This window comes from Dermacentor variabilis, unplaced genomic scaffold, assembly GCF_050947875.1.
Source record: "Dermacentor variabilis isolate Ectoservices unplaced genomic scaffold, ASM5094787v1 scaffold_13, whole genome shotgun sequence".
Lineage (NCBI taxonomy): Eukaryota > Metazoa > Arthropoda > Arachnida > Ixodida > Ixodidae > Dermacentor > Dermacentor variabilis.
The window spans coordinates 38,215,185-38,232,215 of NW_027460291.1; the positions used below are offsets into that span (position 1 = coordinate 38,215,185).

The 17,031-nt window shown below is 47.6% G+C and overlaps 7 non-coding genes across 7 annotated transcripts; all 7 read right to left on the reverse strand.

Moving 5' to 3' along the window:
- Positions 1-5,569: 5,569 nt before the first annotated feature.
- Positions 5,570-5,642, reverse strand: TRNAF-GAA (transfer RNA phenylalanine (anticodon GAA)). Its single transcript has one exon. It is a non-coding gene; the product is annotated as a tRNA-Phe (tRNA).
- An 879-nt stretch (positions 5,643-6,521) lies between these two features.
- On the reverse strand, positions 6,522-6,594 carry TRNAF-GAA (transfer RNA phenylalanine (anticodon GAA)). Its single transcript has one exon. It is a non-coding gene; the product is annotated as a tRNA-Phe (tRNA).
- Positions 6,595-8,105: 1,511 nt separating this feature from the next.
- TRNAF-GAA (transfer RNA phenylalanine (anticodon GAA)) lies at positions 8,106-8,178 on the reverse strand. Its single transcript has one exon. It is a non-coding gene; the product is annotated as a tRNA-Phe (tRNA).
- A 245-nt stretch (positions 8,179-8,423) lies between these two features.
- On the reverse strand, positions 8,424-8,496 carry TRNAF-GAA (transfer RNA phenylalanine (anticodon GAA)). The gene has a single exon. It is a non-coding gene; the product is annotated as a tRNA-Phe (tRNA).
- An 877-nt stretch (positions 8,497-9,373) lies between these two features.
- Positions 9,374-9,446, reverse strand: TRNAF-GAA (transfer RNA phenylalanine (anticodon GAA)). Its single transcript has one exon. It is a non-coding gene; the product is annotated as a tRNA-Phe (tRNA).
- Positions 9,447-15,545: 6,099 nt separating this feature from the next.
- TRNAF-GAA (transfer RNA phenylalanine (anticodon GAA)) lies at positions 15,546-15,618 on the reverse strand. Its single transcript has one exon. It is a non-coding gene; the product is annotated as a tRNA-Phe (tRNA).
- An 879-nt stretch (positions 15,619-16,497) lies between these two features.
- TRNAF-GAA (transfer RNA phenylalanine (anticodon GAA)) lies at positions 16,498-16,570 on the reverse strand. Its single transcript has one exon. It is a non-coding gene; the product is annotated as a tRNA-Phe (tRNA).
- Positions 16,571-17,031: the final 461 nt, after the last annotated feature.

Here is a 17,031-nt window from a genome sequence, read left to right on the forward strand (position 1 = left end):
GCACAAGGGCTAAAAAATTCGCTATATGAATATGCCGAAACCCGGGATCGAACCAGGGACCTTTAGATCTTCAGTCTAACGCTCTCTTTTTTTTTATTTATTACCGGTTTTCAATATAACATCGTACATATGAATTTCACACTCATGACACAAATGCAAGCCTCTTGCAAGAGAAAACGAAGGCGAGAAACAAAAAAGCGCTACAAAGCCGTCTATCCGCATAGGTCTGACGTTGTCAAATTAAAATTCCTTCATGACTGTCAGAGGTTCGAGCCTCGACAGCCAATCCGGTACACACTTTTGCATTTTCTGCATTTCAATAAATAAGGACATACACTCTCTGAAATACATACGCGCTGGCCGAGCGTCGACGTCGCAATGGTACCCGGCCATGCGAGCTCGCCATATAGAGTGGAGGGCGTTCAGCATAATAAGATCATACGGTACTCCGTCTTCATCTTTAATTGGCAGATACCTGATCCCTTGGGGGTCCACCGGTAACTCCTTTTTCAGCGTTCGCTTTAGCACGTCCCAAAGGAAAACAGCCGCCCAGCAATGCAAGAAAACGCGATCAATGGTCTCCGGCTTCTGACAGATCAAGCAGTGGGATCCCCACGGCACAAGACAGCCTCGTTCTTCCACAAACGTTTTCACAGAGAGCGTTCCTGTGTGGAGCTTAAAAAAGAAGGTTTTAACCCCCGGTGGCACCTGCATTCGTTTCACCCGTTTAAGGACGTCTTGTCCTGGCTCTCCACTGTATATGGTTCTGTATAACGGCACTGGGAACACAATGTCGCACACATCATTATACAGTTTTTTCCTTTTAACTTCAAACAGATAATCATTTGAAAAACGAACTGACAGGAAACGCACGCTGTCGACCACTTCCTTAAAATAACCTCGAAGTTTTCCGGTCATGCTTGCCGTACTAACAACATGTGTCGGCAATGCGTCGCTCAACCTGATCTGACATACGGTGCGCAGAAACGGATCTCGCACATCTCGAAAAAACAAAAAGCGGTTGACAAGTTGTCGAACAAAAAGATGCATCAAACCCACACCCCCGTCCTTCACCCTTCTGAACAAATTTGTACGGCTACATCTCTCCCATGATGAACTCCAGATGAAGACCGCAAACACTCTGTGCAGCCTTTGCACATTTGCTCTAGAACAATGCAGCACTTGCATAACATAATATAACTTCGCTATAAAAAACATATTACAAATTGTTGCCCTTGAAAAAATAGACTGGTTAGTGCTTGTCCATTTGTCCACTTTTTGTTTCGTTTCATTAGTTTGGTTCCTCCAGTACTCATCGCTGCTCTTGTACCTATCGAGGGGAACACCAAGATACTTCGTCGGAGTTTTCACCCACTTGACATTAGCGAAGTACTCCGGTGCTGAAAACCACTCCCCGTGCCACAGCCCGAGGGATTTGCCCCAATTGACTCTGCTGCCCGTGACGTCACAGAAATGTTTTACTACAGCAATTGTTTCAGTCACACTTGGTTCGTCTGTGCAACACACTGCAACGTCGTCAGCATACGCTAGCAGCTTCACTTCGGTTTCTGCTAATCTAAAACCACGTATATTGTTGTTTGCGGTGATCGCTACACACATTGCTTCTATGTAGATAGCAAATAACAGAGTACTGAGGGGACAGTCTTGGCGCACTGAACGCATGATGTTAATGGGGGCCCCCAGAGACTTGTTAACAATTAACCTTGTAGTGCAGTTCTGGTACGCCAAGGCCACGCCCTCAGTGATGATGGTACCGACATTAACATGATCCAGTATGGCGAACAAAATAACGTGAGCAACACAATCGAACGCTTTCTCAAGATCAAGCTGAAGAACTGCAACGCCGCCACCAGTGACGTCACAGCACTCGAGCACACACCGCATCTTATGGATGTTCGAAAAAATTGACCGCCCTTTGATTCCACATGTTTGATGGTCTGCGACTATTTCCTTTATTACGCCTTGAAGTCTAGTCGCTAAGATCTTCATAAATATCTTATAATCAATGTTTGTTAATGATATGGGCCTGTAGGATGATACTAATCTCAGTTTATCTAATTTATCATTCTTCGGAATTAGAATGGTGTGCGCTTTCCCAAAAGAAGGTGGCAATGATTTCTGCACGTACGCATCATTAAATACTCCTACTAATATAGGGGCCAGTTCTCTTTTAAATGTCTTATATAACGCCGCACTGAGTCCGTCTGGTCCCGGTGACTTGCCCAAGTTCAAGTCGTCGACTGCCTTTTCGACTTCCCTCTCCATTATTTTCCCTTCTAATCGCTCCTTAGTTTCATCACTCAAACGCGGCATGCGATGCAGAAAGTCTGCTTTGAAACCCTCTAAATTCGCTTCCTGAAATGCAAAGAGCGACTGGTAGTACTGGAAGAAGGCGTGGGCTATGCTCTCGTTATCGTCAACAACAGCTCCATTGATTAAAAGGTTATCGACATGGTTTTGTCGTCCGTGAGCCTTCTCTAACCCGAGCGCCCTTTTAGTGGGCGTCTCCCCTGCCGCTAGTGAATCTGCTCTTGCTCGCACGATGGCACCTTGGTAACGTTCTTTGTCGATCTGTTCAAGCTTTTCCTTGACGCTCCGCACATCGTCTTTGTACAGACCAGGCTCTCTGCACTCAAGCGTTATCAGCTGCTGAAGTAGTGTTCGCAAACCCTTTTCTTTATATTCCCTCTCAAATTTAAGACAACTTGACCTTTCTATGGCTTTCATTTTAACCTTTTGTTTAAAACATTCTCACTTTTCTGCTATTTTTTCAGCTGCATCTTCGCGTATTTCATTAACAGCATCCCGTACTCCCTTTACGAAAGATTCATCATTTAATAACAACGCATTCATTTTCCAGATCTCCCAATTAAACGCATGTTTGCTTTTCCCTATACCGACATTACATTTAACGAGACAATGATCTGAGAACGATATGGCTACTACACAATAACCGTGGCATCTTGGAATTGTATCCAGCGAAATGCAGATTCGGTCCAACCGCGCATGGCTACTGCCCTGAAAACGTGTAAAAGTCACATCACGCCCCCCTTCCAGACACTCAAAAACGTCTTCGAGTTCATTTTCACTAATTAGTTTTGATAAGATTTCACTGCTTCTGTCCCGCACACCAGCATTATTGGCTCTATCTCTAGCGCTCATTACACAATTAAAGTCTCCTAGCAGTATAACGCGCTTATCACATCGAACATACTGCGAAAGGTTCGAAAAGAAAAGGGCGCGCTCGCCTACTGAATTCGGCGCATATACACATATGACGCGGAACTGAACATCACACAAAATAATATCACAAAAAACAAGCCTTCCAGACTGACAAGAAAGAATACTTTGAATGTGCAGTCCAGGCAGTTTCTTCACAAAAAGAATGCACCCCCCAGCGGTGCCTAAGGCATGGCTTACCACCGCAAAATACCTGGTCGTGAAACGGCGCACCATGCTCCCGGTCTTCTCCTCCCCGTCAACCTTAGTCTCCTGGACGGCTAGTACGTCTATATCGTGGTCAGTGACCAACCGTAGCACCTGACTTCGCCTACGACTAGCCGCCAACCCTCTCACGTTTAAAGTGGCAATATTAAGGGACGGTATCTGTGCCATGTTGAGCTAAAGAAAAAAGTAGGCCCGGAGCATGGTGCTTACCGTTCACGACCAGCCCTCGGCTAGCCGCCTCCGGGACAAAGTGGCGCCCACAAACAACGCCGGGAGGCGTTGTTTGTGGGCGCCACTTTGTCCACAGGCTTTCTCTCAGGTGGGACGTTCGGCTTTGGTTTCAAGCTCGTGCGCCTCCCAAGAGGTGTCTTTGTCGGCGGCCCTTCGCTGGTGCCGGTCGCACCGTCGTTGCGGTCCTTAGTCTGGTCATGGGGGCGCTTGACTGGCGCTCCAAGAGTCGAAGTCCGGTCGCAGTCGAGGACGGCCTCCTCCTGCTGCATTGCCGTCGCATCGTTGTCGGGCGGGTCCTCACTACTGCTCCGCGTAGACTGGACCTCAGCGGTCGCGACCTGCAGCATCCCACTCGGCTTCATGGTAGTATCAGCCACCTTGCTGACCACGCCCAAAGGCGTCGTCCCACTGGCTGTCGCTGTCGAGACCTTGTCTAGCGTTCCTTTAGCAGCGTCCTCCGCTTCTGCCACGTCCATGACGTGCTCTGCCGCAACGTCACTAGCTACTGGACCTGTTACGGTGGCATAAGATCTTACGCAGTCATCGTCGACGTGGCCGAAACGTCTACATAAGGTACATCGGGGGACTCTGCACTCACGGCGGACGTGTCCCGTGCCGTGGCAGCGCAGGCACTGCATCGCTCGACCGGGCACGACGACCAAGGCCAACTCTCCGCCGACGCGTATCTGATGTGGCAGGTCCTCCACTTTCATGCCGCTTTTCAATTTGAGAATGACGGTCCTGGTGGTTGAGGTCTACGTTGCCATGCCTTCGATGCGCCATCGCTCCCGGCTCACCTCCTCCACCTTGCCGAACGCCGCGAATGCCGTCCGAACGTCCTCGTCGGCAACGCCGTACAGCAGCCAGTGAAGCCTTAGCTTCACCTGCTGATCCTGCGGGTCAACGATGACGCATCGTCGTCCCTTAACTTGAAGTTCCCTAAGGTCCAGCATTCTTCTTGTGGCAGTCGCATCGTTGAAGGTCACTGCCCAGACGTGGTTGATCTGGTACGCCCCTATGCATACCACATTAGGCAGCAGGCCCGTCGACAGAAGGGCGTCCCTGAAATCTTCCACCTTGTACGGTCTCGCACGTACATCACCGTGCAAAAAGACGGTATTAATCACTACTTGACCTTTAGGCAGTTGCGGCAAAATAAAGGCATAATCCTTATCGTCGTTTAGCCTGGTTCCGCGGCCAGAAGTGGCCGCTGTCGCTGCTCCACTGGAGCCCATGATTCTGCTGACCGCTCAGCTCGGCTGCCGGAAGCAGAATGAGTCTAACGCTCTCTTAACTGAGCTATTTCGGCGGAACGAGTAACAAAATCATGAGGCGCTACGCGATGGCTGGGTTCCCACGAACCGCCGTCTAAGGTATCCGACGTAAGGAAACTTCTTTTAAAAATATTCGCTCCACCATTTGCTGTAGGCTACGCACGCTTCTATTAATGTTAAACTGTGGCGTATCGCGGAAGTAACAGAAAAGCTGACAATGGTGTCTGAATTGCTATCTGTATTGTTATGCACAACGCCTAAAGAAACGCACTATGAATATGCCGAAACCCAGCATCCAACCCGGGACCTTTAGATCTTCAGTCTAACGCTCTCCCAACTGAGCTATTTCGGCGGAACGAGTAACAAAATCATGAGGCGCTAAGCGATGGCTGGGTTCCCACGAACCGCCGTCTAAGGTATCCGACGTAAGGAAACTTCTTTTAAAAATATTCGCTCCACCATTTGCTGTAGGCTGCGCAGGCTTCTATTAATGTTAAACAGTGGCGTATCGCGGAAGTAACAGAAAAGCTGACAATGGTGTCTGAACTGCTATTTTATTGTTATGCACAAGGGCTAAAAAATTCGCTAAATGAATATGCCGAAACCCGGGATCGAACCAGGGACCTTTAGATCTTCAGTCTAACGCTCTCGCAACTGAGCTATTTCGGCGGAACAAGCTACAAAATCACGAGGCGCTAAGCGATGGCTGGGTTCCCACGAACCGCCGTCTAAGGTATCCGACGTAAGGAAACTTCTTTTAAAAATATTCGCTCCACCATTTGCTGTAGGCTACGCACGCTTCTATTAATGTTAAACAGTGGCGTATCGCGGAAGTATCAGAAAAGCTCACAATGCTGTCTGAATTGCTATCTGTATTGTTATGCACAACGCCTAAAGAAACGCACTATGAATATGCCGAAACCCAGCATCCAACCCGGGACCTTTCGATCTTCAGTCTAACGCTCTCCCAACTGAGCTATTTCGGCGGAACGAGTAACAAAATCATGAGGCGCTAAGCGATGGCTGGGTTCCCACGAACCGCCGTCTAAGGTATCCGACGTAAGGAAACTTCTTTTAAAAATATTCGCTCCACCATTTGCTGTAGGCTACGCACGCTTCTATTAATGTTAAACTGTGGCGTATCGCGGAAGTAACAAAAAAGCTGACAATGGTGTCTGAATTGCTATCTGTATTGTTATGCACAACGCCTAAAGAAACGCACTATGAATATGCCGAAACCCAGCATCCAACCCGGGACCTTTAGATCTTCAGTCTAACGCTCTCCCAACTGAGCTATTTCGGCGGAACGAGTAACAAAATCATGAGGCGCTAAGCGATGGCTGGGTTCCCACGAACCGCCATCAAAGGTATCCGATGTAAGGAAACTTCTTTTAAAAATATTCGCTCCACAATTTGCTGTAGGCTACGCACGCTTCTATTAATGTTAAACAGTGGCGTATCGCGGAAGTAACAGAAAAGCTGACAATGCTGTCTGAATTGCTATTTGTATTGTTATGCACAAGAGCTAAAAAATTCGCTATATGAATATGCCGAAACCCGGGATCGAACCAGGGACCTTTAGATCTTCAGTCTAACGCTCTCCCAACTGAGCTATTTCGGCGGAACGAGTAACAAAATCATGAGGCGCTACGCGACGGCTGGGTTCCCACGAACCGCCGTCTAAGGTATCCGACGTAAGGAAACTTCTTATAAAAATATTCGCTCCACCATTTGCTGTAGGCTGCTTAGGCTTCTATTAATGTTAAACAGTGGCGTATCGCGGAAGTATCAGAAAAGCTCACAATGCTGTCTGAATTGCTATCTGTATTGTTATGCACAACGCTTAAAGAAACGCACTCTGAATATGCCGAAACCCAGTATCCAACCCGGGACCTTTAGATCTTCAGTCTAACGCTCTCCCAACTGAGCTATTTCGTCGGAACGAGCTACAAAATCACGAGGCGCTAAGCGATGGCTGCTTTTCCACGAACCGCCGTCCAAGGTATCCGACGTAAGGAAACTTCTTTTAAAAATATTCGCTCCACCATTTGCTGTAGGCTACGCACGCTTCTATTAATGTTAAACAGTGGCGTATCGCGGAAGTATCAGAAAAGCTCACAATGCTGTCTGAATTGCTATCTGTATGGTTATGCACAACGCCTAAAGAAACGCACTATGAATATGCCGAAACCCAGCATCCAACCCAGGACCTTTAGATCTTCAGTCTAACGCTCTCCCAACTGAGCTGTTTCGGCGGAGCGAGAAACAAAATCATGAGGCGCTAAGCGATGGCTGGGTTCCCACGAACCGCCGTCTAAGGTATCCGACGTAAGGAAACTTTATTTTTTAATATTCGCTCAACCATTTGCTGTAGGCTACGCACGCTTCTATTAATGTTAAACAGTGGCGTATCGCGGAAGTAACAGAAAAGCTCACAATGCTGTCTGAATTGCTATCTGTATTGTTATGCACAACGCCTAAAGAAACGCACTATAAGTATGCCGAAACCCAGGAACCAACCCGGGACCTTTAGATCTTCAGTCTAACGCTGTCCCAAGTGAGCTATTTCGAGGAACGAGTAACAAAATCATGAGGCGCTAAGCGATAGCTGGGTTCCCGCGAACCGCCGTCTAAGGTAACCGACGTTAGGAAACTTCTTTTACAAATATTCGCTCCACCATATACTGTAGGCTACGCACGCTTGAATTAATGTTAAACAGTGGCGTATCGCGGAAGTATCAGAAAAGCTCACAATGCTGTCTGAATTGCTATCTGTATTGTTATGCACAACGCCTAAAGTAACGCACTATGAATATGCCGAAACCCAGCATCCAACCCGGGACCTTTCGATCTTCAGTCTAACGCTCTCCCAACTGAGCTATTTCGGCGGAACGAGTAACAAAATCATGAGGCGCTAAGCGATGGCTGGGTTCCCACGAACCGCCGTCTAAGGTATCCGACGTAAGGAAACTTCTTTTAAAAATATTCGCTCCACCATTTGCTGTAGGCTACGAACGCTTCTATAAATGTTAAACAGTGGCGTATCGCGGAAGTAACAGAAAAGCTGAGAATGGTGTCTGAATTGCTATTTTATTGTTATGCACAAGGGCTAAAAAATTCGCTATATGAATATGCCGAAACCCGGGATCGAACCAGGGACCTTTAGATCTTCAGTCTAACGCTCTCCCAACTGAGCTATTTCGGCGGAACGAGTAACAAAATCATGAGGCGCTAAGCGATGGGTGGGTTCCCACGAACCGCCGTCTAGGGTATCCGACGTAAGGAAACTTCTTTTGAAAATATTCGCTCCACAATTTGCTGTAGGCTACGCACGCTTCTATTAATGTTAAACAGTGGCGTATCGCGGAAGTAACAGAAAAGCTGACAATGCTGTCTGAATTGCTATTTGTATTGTTATGCACAAGGGCTAAAAAATTCGCTATATGAATATGCCGAAACCCGGGATCAAACCAGGGACCTTTAGATCTTCAGTCTAACGCTCTCCCAACTGAGCTATTTCGGCGGAACAAGCTACAAAATCACGAGGCGCTAAGCGATGGCTGGGTTCCCACGAACCGCCGTCTAAGGTATCCGACGTAAGGAAACTTCTTTTAAAAATATTCGCTCCACCATTTGCTGTAGGCTACGCACGCTTCTATTAATGTTAAACACTGGCGTATCGCGGAAGTATCAGAAAAGCTCACAATGCTGTCTGAATTGCTATCTGTATTGTTATGCACAACGCCTAAAGAAACGCACTATGAATATGCCGAAACCCAGCATCCAACCCAGGACCTTTAGATCTTCAGTCTAACGCTCTCCCAACTGAGCTGTTTCGGCGGAGCGAGAAACAAAATCATGAGGCGCTAAGCGATGGCTGGGTTCCCACGAACCGCCGTCTAAGGTATCCGACGTAAGGAAACTTTATTTTTTAATATTCGCTCAACCATTTGCTGTAGGCTACGCACGCTTCTAATAATGTTAAACATTGGCGTATCGCGGAAGCAACAGAAAAGCTCACAATGCTGTCTGAATTGCTATCTGTATTGTTATGCACAACGCCTAAAGAAACGCACTATAAGTATGCCGAAACCCAGGATCCAACCCGGGACCTTTAGATCTTCAGTCTAACGCTGTCCTAACTGAGCTATTTCGAGGAACGAGTAACAAAATCATGAGGCGCTAAGCGATAGCTGGGTTCCCGCGAACCGCCGTCTAAGGTATCCGACGTAAGGAAACTCCTTTTAAAAATATTCGCTGCAGCATTTGCTGTAGGCTCCGCGCGCTTCTATTAATGTTAAACAGTGGCGTATCGCGGAAGTAACAGAAAAGCTCACAATGCTGTCTGAATTGCTATCTGTATTGTTACGCACAACGCCTAAAGAAACGCACTATGAATATGCCGAAACCTAGGATCCAACCCGGGACCTTTAGATCTTCAGTCTAACGCTCTCCCAACTGAGCTATTTCGGCGGAACGAGTAACAAAATCATGAGGCGCTAAGCGATGGCTGGGTTCCCGCGAACCGCCATCTAAGGTATCCGACGTAAGGAAACTTCTTTTAAAAATATTCGCTCCACCATTTGCTGTAGGCTACGAACGCTTCTATTAATGTTAAACTGTGGCGTATCGCGGAAGTAACAAAAAAGCTGACAATGGTGTCTGAATTGCTATCTGTATTGTTATGCACAACGCCTAAAGAAACGCACTATGAATATGCCGAATCCCAGCATCCAACCCGGGACCTTTAGATCTTCAGTCTAACGCTCTCCCAACTGAGGTATTTCGGCGGAACGAGTAACAAAATCATGAGGCGCTAAGCGATGGGTGGGTTCCCACGAACTGCCGTCTAGGGTATCCGACGTAAGGAAACTTCTTTTAAAAATATTCGCTCCACCATTTGCTGTAGGCTACGCACGCTTCTATTAATGTTAAACAGTGGCGTATCGCGGCAGTAACAGAAAAGTTGACAATGGTGTCATAATTGCTATTTGTATTGTTATGCACAAGGGCTAAAAAATTCGCTATATGAATATGCCGAAACCCGGGATCGAACCAGGGACCTTTAGATCTTCAGTCTAACGCTCTCTTTTTTTTTATTTATTACCGGTTTTCAATATAACATCGTACATATGAATTTCACACTCATGACACAAATGCAAGCCTCTTGCAAGAGAAAACGAAGGCGAGAAACAAAAAAGCGCTACAAAGCCGTCTATCCGCATAGGTCTGACGTTGTCAAATTAAAATTCCTTCATGACTGTCAGAGGTTCGAGCCTCGACAGCCAATCCGGTACACACTTTTGCATTTTCTGCATTTCAATAAATAAGGACATACACTCTCTGAAATACATACGCGCTGGCCGAGCGTCGACGTCGCAATGGTACCCGGCCATGCGAGCTCGCCATATAGAGTGGAGGGCGTTCAGCATAATAAGATCATACGGTACTCCGTCTTCATCTTTAATTGGCAGATACCTGATCCCTTGGGGGTCCACCGGTAACTCCTTTTTCAGCGTTCGCTTTAGCACGTCCCAAAGGAAAACAGCCGCCCAGCAATGCAAGAAAACGCGATCAATGGTCTCCGGCTTCTGACAGATCAAGCAGTGGGATCCCCACGGCACAAGACAGCCTCGTTCTTCCACAAACGTTTTCACAGAGAGCGTTCCTGTGTGGAGCTTAAAAAAGAAGGTTTTAACCCCCGGTGGCACCTGCATTCGTTTCACCCGTTTAAGGACGTCTTGTCCTGGCTCTCCACTGTATATGGTTCTGTATAACGGCACTGGGAACACAATGTCGCACACATCATTATACAGTTTTTTCCTTTTAACTTCAAACAGATAATCATCTGAAACAAGAACTGACAGGAAACGCACGCTGTCGACCACTTCCTTAAAATAACCTCGAAGTTTTCCGGTCATGCTTGCCGTACTAACAACATGTGTCGGCAATGCGTCGCTCAACCTGATCTGACATACGGTGCGCAGAAACGGATCTCGCACATCTCGAAAAAACAAAAAGCGGTTGACAAGTTGTCGAACAAAAAGATGCATCAAACCCACACCCCCGTCCTTCACCCTTCTGAACAAATTTGTTCGGCTACATCTCTCCCATGATGAACTCCAGATGAAGACCGCAAACACTCTGTGCAGCCTTTGCACATTTGCTCTAGAACAATGCAGCACTTGCATAACATAATATAACTTCGCTATAAAAAACATATTACAAATTGTTGCCCTTGAAAAAATAGACTGGTTAGTGCTTGTCCATTTGTCCACTTTTTGTTTCGTTTCATTAGTTTGGTTCCTCCAGTACTCATCGCTGCTCTTGTACCTATCGAGGGGAACACCAAGATACTTCGTCGGAGTTTTCACCCACTTGACATTAGCGAAGTACTCCGGTGCTGAAAACCACTCCCCGTGCCACAGCCCGAGGGATTTGCCCCAATTGACTCTGCTGCCCGTGACGTCACAGAAATGTTTTACTACAGCAATTGTTTCAGTCACACTTGGTTCGTCTGTGCAACACACTGCAACGTCGTCAGCATACGCTAGCAGCTTCACTTCGGTTTCTGCTAATCTAAAACCACGTATATTGTTGTTTGCGGTGATCGCTACACACATTGCTTCTATGTAGATAGCAAATAACAGAGTACTGAGGGGACAGTCTTGGCGCACTGAACGCATGATGTTAATGGGGGCCCCCAGAGACTTGTTAACAATTAACCTTGTAGTGCAGTTCTGGTACGCCAAGGCCACGCCCTCAGTGATGATGGTACCGACATTAACATGATCCAGTATGGCGAACAAAATAACGTGAGCAACACAATCGAACGCTTTCTCAAGATCAAGCTGAAGAACTGCAACGCCGCCACCAGTGACGTCACAGCACTCGAGCACACACCGCATCTTATGGATGTTCGAAAAAATTGACCGCCCTTTGATTCCACATGTTTGATGGTCTGCGACTATTTCCTTTATTACGCCTTGAAGTCTAGTCGCTAAGATCTTCATAAATATCTTATAATCAATGTTTGTTAATGATATGGGCCTGTAGGATGATACTAATCTCAGTTTATCTAATTTATCATTCTTCGGAATTAGAATGGTGTGCGCTTTCCCAAAAGAAGGTGGCAATGATTTCTGCACGTACGCATCATTAAATACTCCTACTAATATAGGGGCCAGTTCTCTTTTAAATGTCTTATATAACGCCGCACTGAGTCCGTCTGGTCCCGGTGACTTGCCCAAGTTCAAGTCGTCGACTGCCTTTTCGACTTCCCTCTCCATTATTTTCCCTTCTAATCGCTCCTTAGTTTCATCACTCAAACGCGGCATGCGATGCAGAAAGTCTGCTTTGAAACCCTCTAAATTCGCTTCCTGAAATGCAAAGAGCGACTGGTAGTACTGGAAGAAGGCGTGGGCTATGCTCTCGTTATCGTCAACAACAGCTCCATTGATTAAAAGGTTATCGACATGGTTTTGTCGTCCGTGAGCCTTCTCTAACCCGAGCGCCCTTTTAGTGGGCGTCTCCCCTGCCGCTAGTGAATCTGCTCTTGCTCGCACGATGGCACCTTGGTAACGTTCTTTGTCGATCTGTTCAAGCTTTTCCTTGACGCTCCGCACATCGTCTTTGTACAGACCAGGCTCTCTGCACTCAAGCGTTATCAGCTGCTGAAGTAGTGTTCGCAAACCCTTTTCTTTATATTCCCTCTCAAATTTAAGACAACTTGACCTTTCTATGGCTTTCATTTTAACCTTTTGTTTAAAACATTCTCACTTTTCTGCTATTTTTTCAGCTGCATCTTCGCGTATTTCATTAACAGCATCCCGTACTCCCTTTACGAAAGATTCATCATTTAATAACAACGCATTCATTTTCCAGATCTCCCAATTAAACGCATGTTTGCTTTTCCCTATACCGACATTACATTTAACGAGACAATGATCTGAGAACGATATGGCTACTACACAATAACCGTGGCATCTTGGAATTGTATCCAGCGAAATGCAGATTCGGTCCAACCGCGCATGGCTACTGCCCTGAAAACGTGTAAAAGTCACATCACGCCCCCCTTCCAGACACTCAAAAACGTCTTCGAGTTCATTTTCACTAATTAGTTTTGATAAGATTTCACTGCTTCTGTCCCGCACACCAGCATTATTGGCTCTATCTCTAGCGCTCATTACACAATTAAAGTCTCCTAGCAGTATAACGCGCTTATCACATCGAACATACTGCGAAAGGTTCGAAAAGAAAAGGGCGCGCTCGCCTACTGAATTCGGCGCATATACACATATGACGCGGAACTGAACATCACACAAAATAATATCACAAAAAACAAGCCTTCCAGACTGACAAGAAAGAATACTTTGAATGTGCAGTCCAGGCAGTTTCTTCACAAAAAGAATGCACCCCCCAGCGGTGCCTAAGGCATGGCTTACCACCGCAAAATACCTGGTCGTGAAACGGCGCACCATGCTCCCGGTCTTCTCCTCCCCGTCAACCTTAGTCTCCTGGACGGCTAGTACGTCTATATCGTGGTCAGTGACCAACCGTAGCACCTGACTTCGCCTACGACTAGCCGCCAACCCTCTCACGTTTAAAGTGGCAATATTAAGGGACGGTATCTGTGCCATGTTGAGCTAAAGAAAAAAGTAGGCCCGGAGCATGGTGCTTACCGTTCACGACCAGCCCTCGGCTAGCCGCCTCCGGGACAAAGTGGCGCCCACAAACAACGCCGGGAGGCGTTGTTTGTGGGCGCCACTTTGTCCACAGGCTTTCTCTCAGGTGGGACGTTCGGCTTTGGTTTCAAGCTCGTGCGCCTCCCAAGAGGTGTCTTTGTCGGCGGCCCTTCGCTGGTGCCGGTCGCACCGTCGTTGCGGTCCTTAGTCTGGTCATGGGGGCGCTTGACTGGCGCTCCAAGAGTCGAAGTCCGGTCGCAGTCGAGGACGGCCTCCTCCTGCTGCATTGCCGTCGCATCGTTGTCGGGCGGGTCCTCACTACTGCTCCGCGTAGACTGGACCTCAGCGGTCGCGACCTGCAGCATCCCACTCGGCTTCATGGTAGTATCAGCCACCTTGCTGACCACGCCCAAAGGCGTCGTCCCACTGGCTGTCGCTGTCGAGACCTTGTCTAGCGTTCCTTTAGCAGCGTCCTCCGCTTCTGCCACGTCCATGACGTGCTCTGCCGCAACGTCACTAGCTACTGGACCTGTTACGGTGGCATAAGATCTTACGCAGTCATCGTCGACGTGGCCGAAACGTCTACATAAGGTACATCGGGGGACGCTGCACTCACGGCGGACGTGTCCCGTGCCGTGGCAGCGCAGGCACTGCATCGCTCGACCGGGCACGACGACCAAGGCCAACTCTCCGCCGACGCGTATCTGATGTGGCAGGTCCTCCACTTTCATGCCGCTTTTCAATTTGAGAATGACGGTCCTGGTGGTTGAGGTCTACGTTGCCATGCCTTCGATGCGCCATCGCTCCCGGCTCACCTCCTCCACCTTGCCGAACGCCGCGAATGCCGTCCGAACGTCCTCGTCGGCAACGCCGTACAGCAGCCAGTGAAGCCTTAGCTTCACCTGCTGATCCTGCGGGTCAACGATGACGCATCGTCGTCCCTTAACTTGAAGTTCCTTAAGGTCCAGCATTCTTCTTGTGGCAGTCGCATCGTTGAAGGTCACTGCCCAGACGTGGTTGATCTGGTACGCCCCTATGCATACCACATTAGGCAGCAGGCCCGTCGACAGAAGGGCGTCCCTGAAATCTTCCACCTTGTACGGTCTCGCACGTACATCACCGTGCAAAAAGACGGTATTAATCACTACTTGACCTTTAGGCAGTTGCGGCAAAATAAAGGCATAATCCTTATCGTCGTTTAGCCTGGTTCCGCGGCCAGAAGTGGCCGCTGTCGCTGCTCCACTGGAGCCCATGATTCTGCTGACCGCTCAGCTCGGCTGCCGGAAGCAGAATGAGTCTAACGCTCTCTTAACTGAGCTATTTCGGCGGAACGAGTAACAAAATCATGAGGCGCTACGCGATGGCTGGGTTCACACGAACCGCCGTCTAAGGTATCCGACGTAAGGAAACTTCTTTTAAAAATATTCGCTCCACCATTTGCTGTAGGCTACGCACGCTTCTATTAATGTTAAACTGTGGCGTATCGCGGAAGTAACAGAAAAGCTGACAATGGTGTCTGAATTGCTATCTGTATTGTTATGCACAACGCCTAAAGAAACGCACTATGAATATGCCGAAACCCAGCATCCAACCCGGGACCTTTAGATCTTCAGTCTAACGCTCTCCCAACTGAGCTATTTCGGCGGAACGAGTAACAAAATCATGAGGCGCTAAGCGATGGCTGGGTTCCCACGAACCGCCGTCTAAGGTATCCGACGTAAGGAAACTTCTTTTAAAAATATTCGCTCCACCATTTGCTGTAGGCTGCGCAGGCTTCTATTAATGTTAAACAGTGGCGTATCGCGGAAGTAACAGAAAAGCTGACAATGGTGTCTGAACTGCTATTTTATTGTTATGCACAAGGGCTAAAAAATTCGCTAAATGAATATGCCGAAACCCGGGATCGAACCAGGGACCTTTAGATCTTCAGTCTAACGCTCTCGCAACTGAGCTATTTCGGCGGAACAAGCTACAAAATCACGAGGCGCTAAGCGATGGCTGGGTTCCCACGAACCGCCGTCTAAGGTATCCGACGTAAGGAAACTTCTTTTAAAAATATTCGCTCCACCATTTGCTGTAGGCTACGCACGCTTCTATTAATGTTAAACAGTGGCGTATCGCGGAAGTATCAGAAAAGCTCACAATGCTGTCTGAATTGCTATCTGTATTGTTATGCACAACGCCTAAAGAAACGCACTATGAATATGCCGAAACCCAGCATCCAACCCGGGACCTTTCGATCTTCAGTCTAACGCTCTCCCAACTGAGCTATTTCGGCGGAACGAGTAACAAAATCATGAGGCGCTAAGCGATGGCTGGGTTCCCACGAACCGCCGTCTAAGGTATCCGACGTAAGGAAACTTCTTTTAAAAATATTCGCTCCACCATTTGCTGTAGGCTACGCACGCTTCTATTAATGTTAAACTGTGGCGTATCGCGGAAGTAACAAAAAAGCTGACAATGGTGTCTGAATTGCTATCTGTATTGTTATGCACAACGCCTAAAGAAACGCACTATGAATATGCCGAAACCCAGCATCCAACCCGGGACCTTTAGATCTTCAGTCTAACGCTCTCCCAACTGAGCTATTTCGGCGGAACGAGTAACAAAATCATGAGGCGCTAAGCGATGGCTGGGTTCCCACGAACCGCCATCAAAGGTATCCGATGTAAGGAAACTTCTTTTAAAAATATTCGCTCCACAATTTGCTGTAGGCTACGCACGCTTCTATTAATGTTAAACAGTGGCGTATCGCGGAAGTAACAGAAAAGCTGACAATGCTGTCTGAATTGCTATTTGTATTGTTATGCACAAGAGCTAAAAAATTCGCTATATGAATATGCCGAAACCCGGGATCGAACCAGGGACCTTTAGATCTTCAGTCTAACGCTCTCCCAACTGAGCTATTTCGGCGGAAGGAGTAACAAAATCATGAGGCGCTACGCGACGGCTGGGTTCCCACGAACCGCCGTCTAAGGTATCCGACGTAAGGAAACTTCTTATAAAAATATTCGCTCCACCATTTGCTGTAGGCTGCGTAGGCTTCTATTAATGTTAAACAGTGGCGTATCGCGGAAGTATCAGAAAAGCTCACAATGCTGTCTGAATTGCTATCTGTATTGTTAAGCACAACGCTTAAAGAAACGCACTCTGAATATGCCGAAACCCAGTATCCAACCCGGGACCTTTAGATCTTCAGTCTAACGCTCTCCCAACTGAGCTATTTCGTCGGAACGAGCTACAAAATCACGAGGCGCTAAGCGATGGCTGCTTTTCCACGAACCGCCGTCCAAGGTATCCGACGTAAGGAAACTTCTTTTAAAAATATTCGCTCCACCATTTGCTGTAGGCTACGCACGCTTCTATTAATGTTA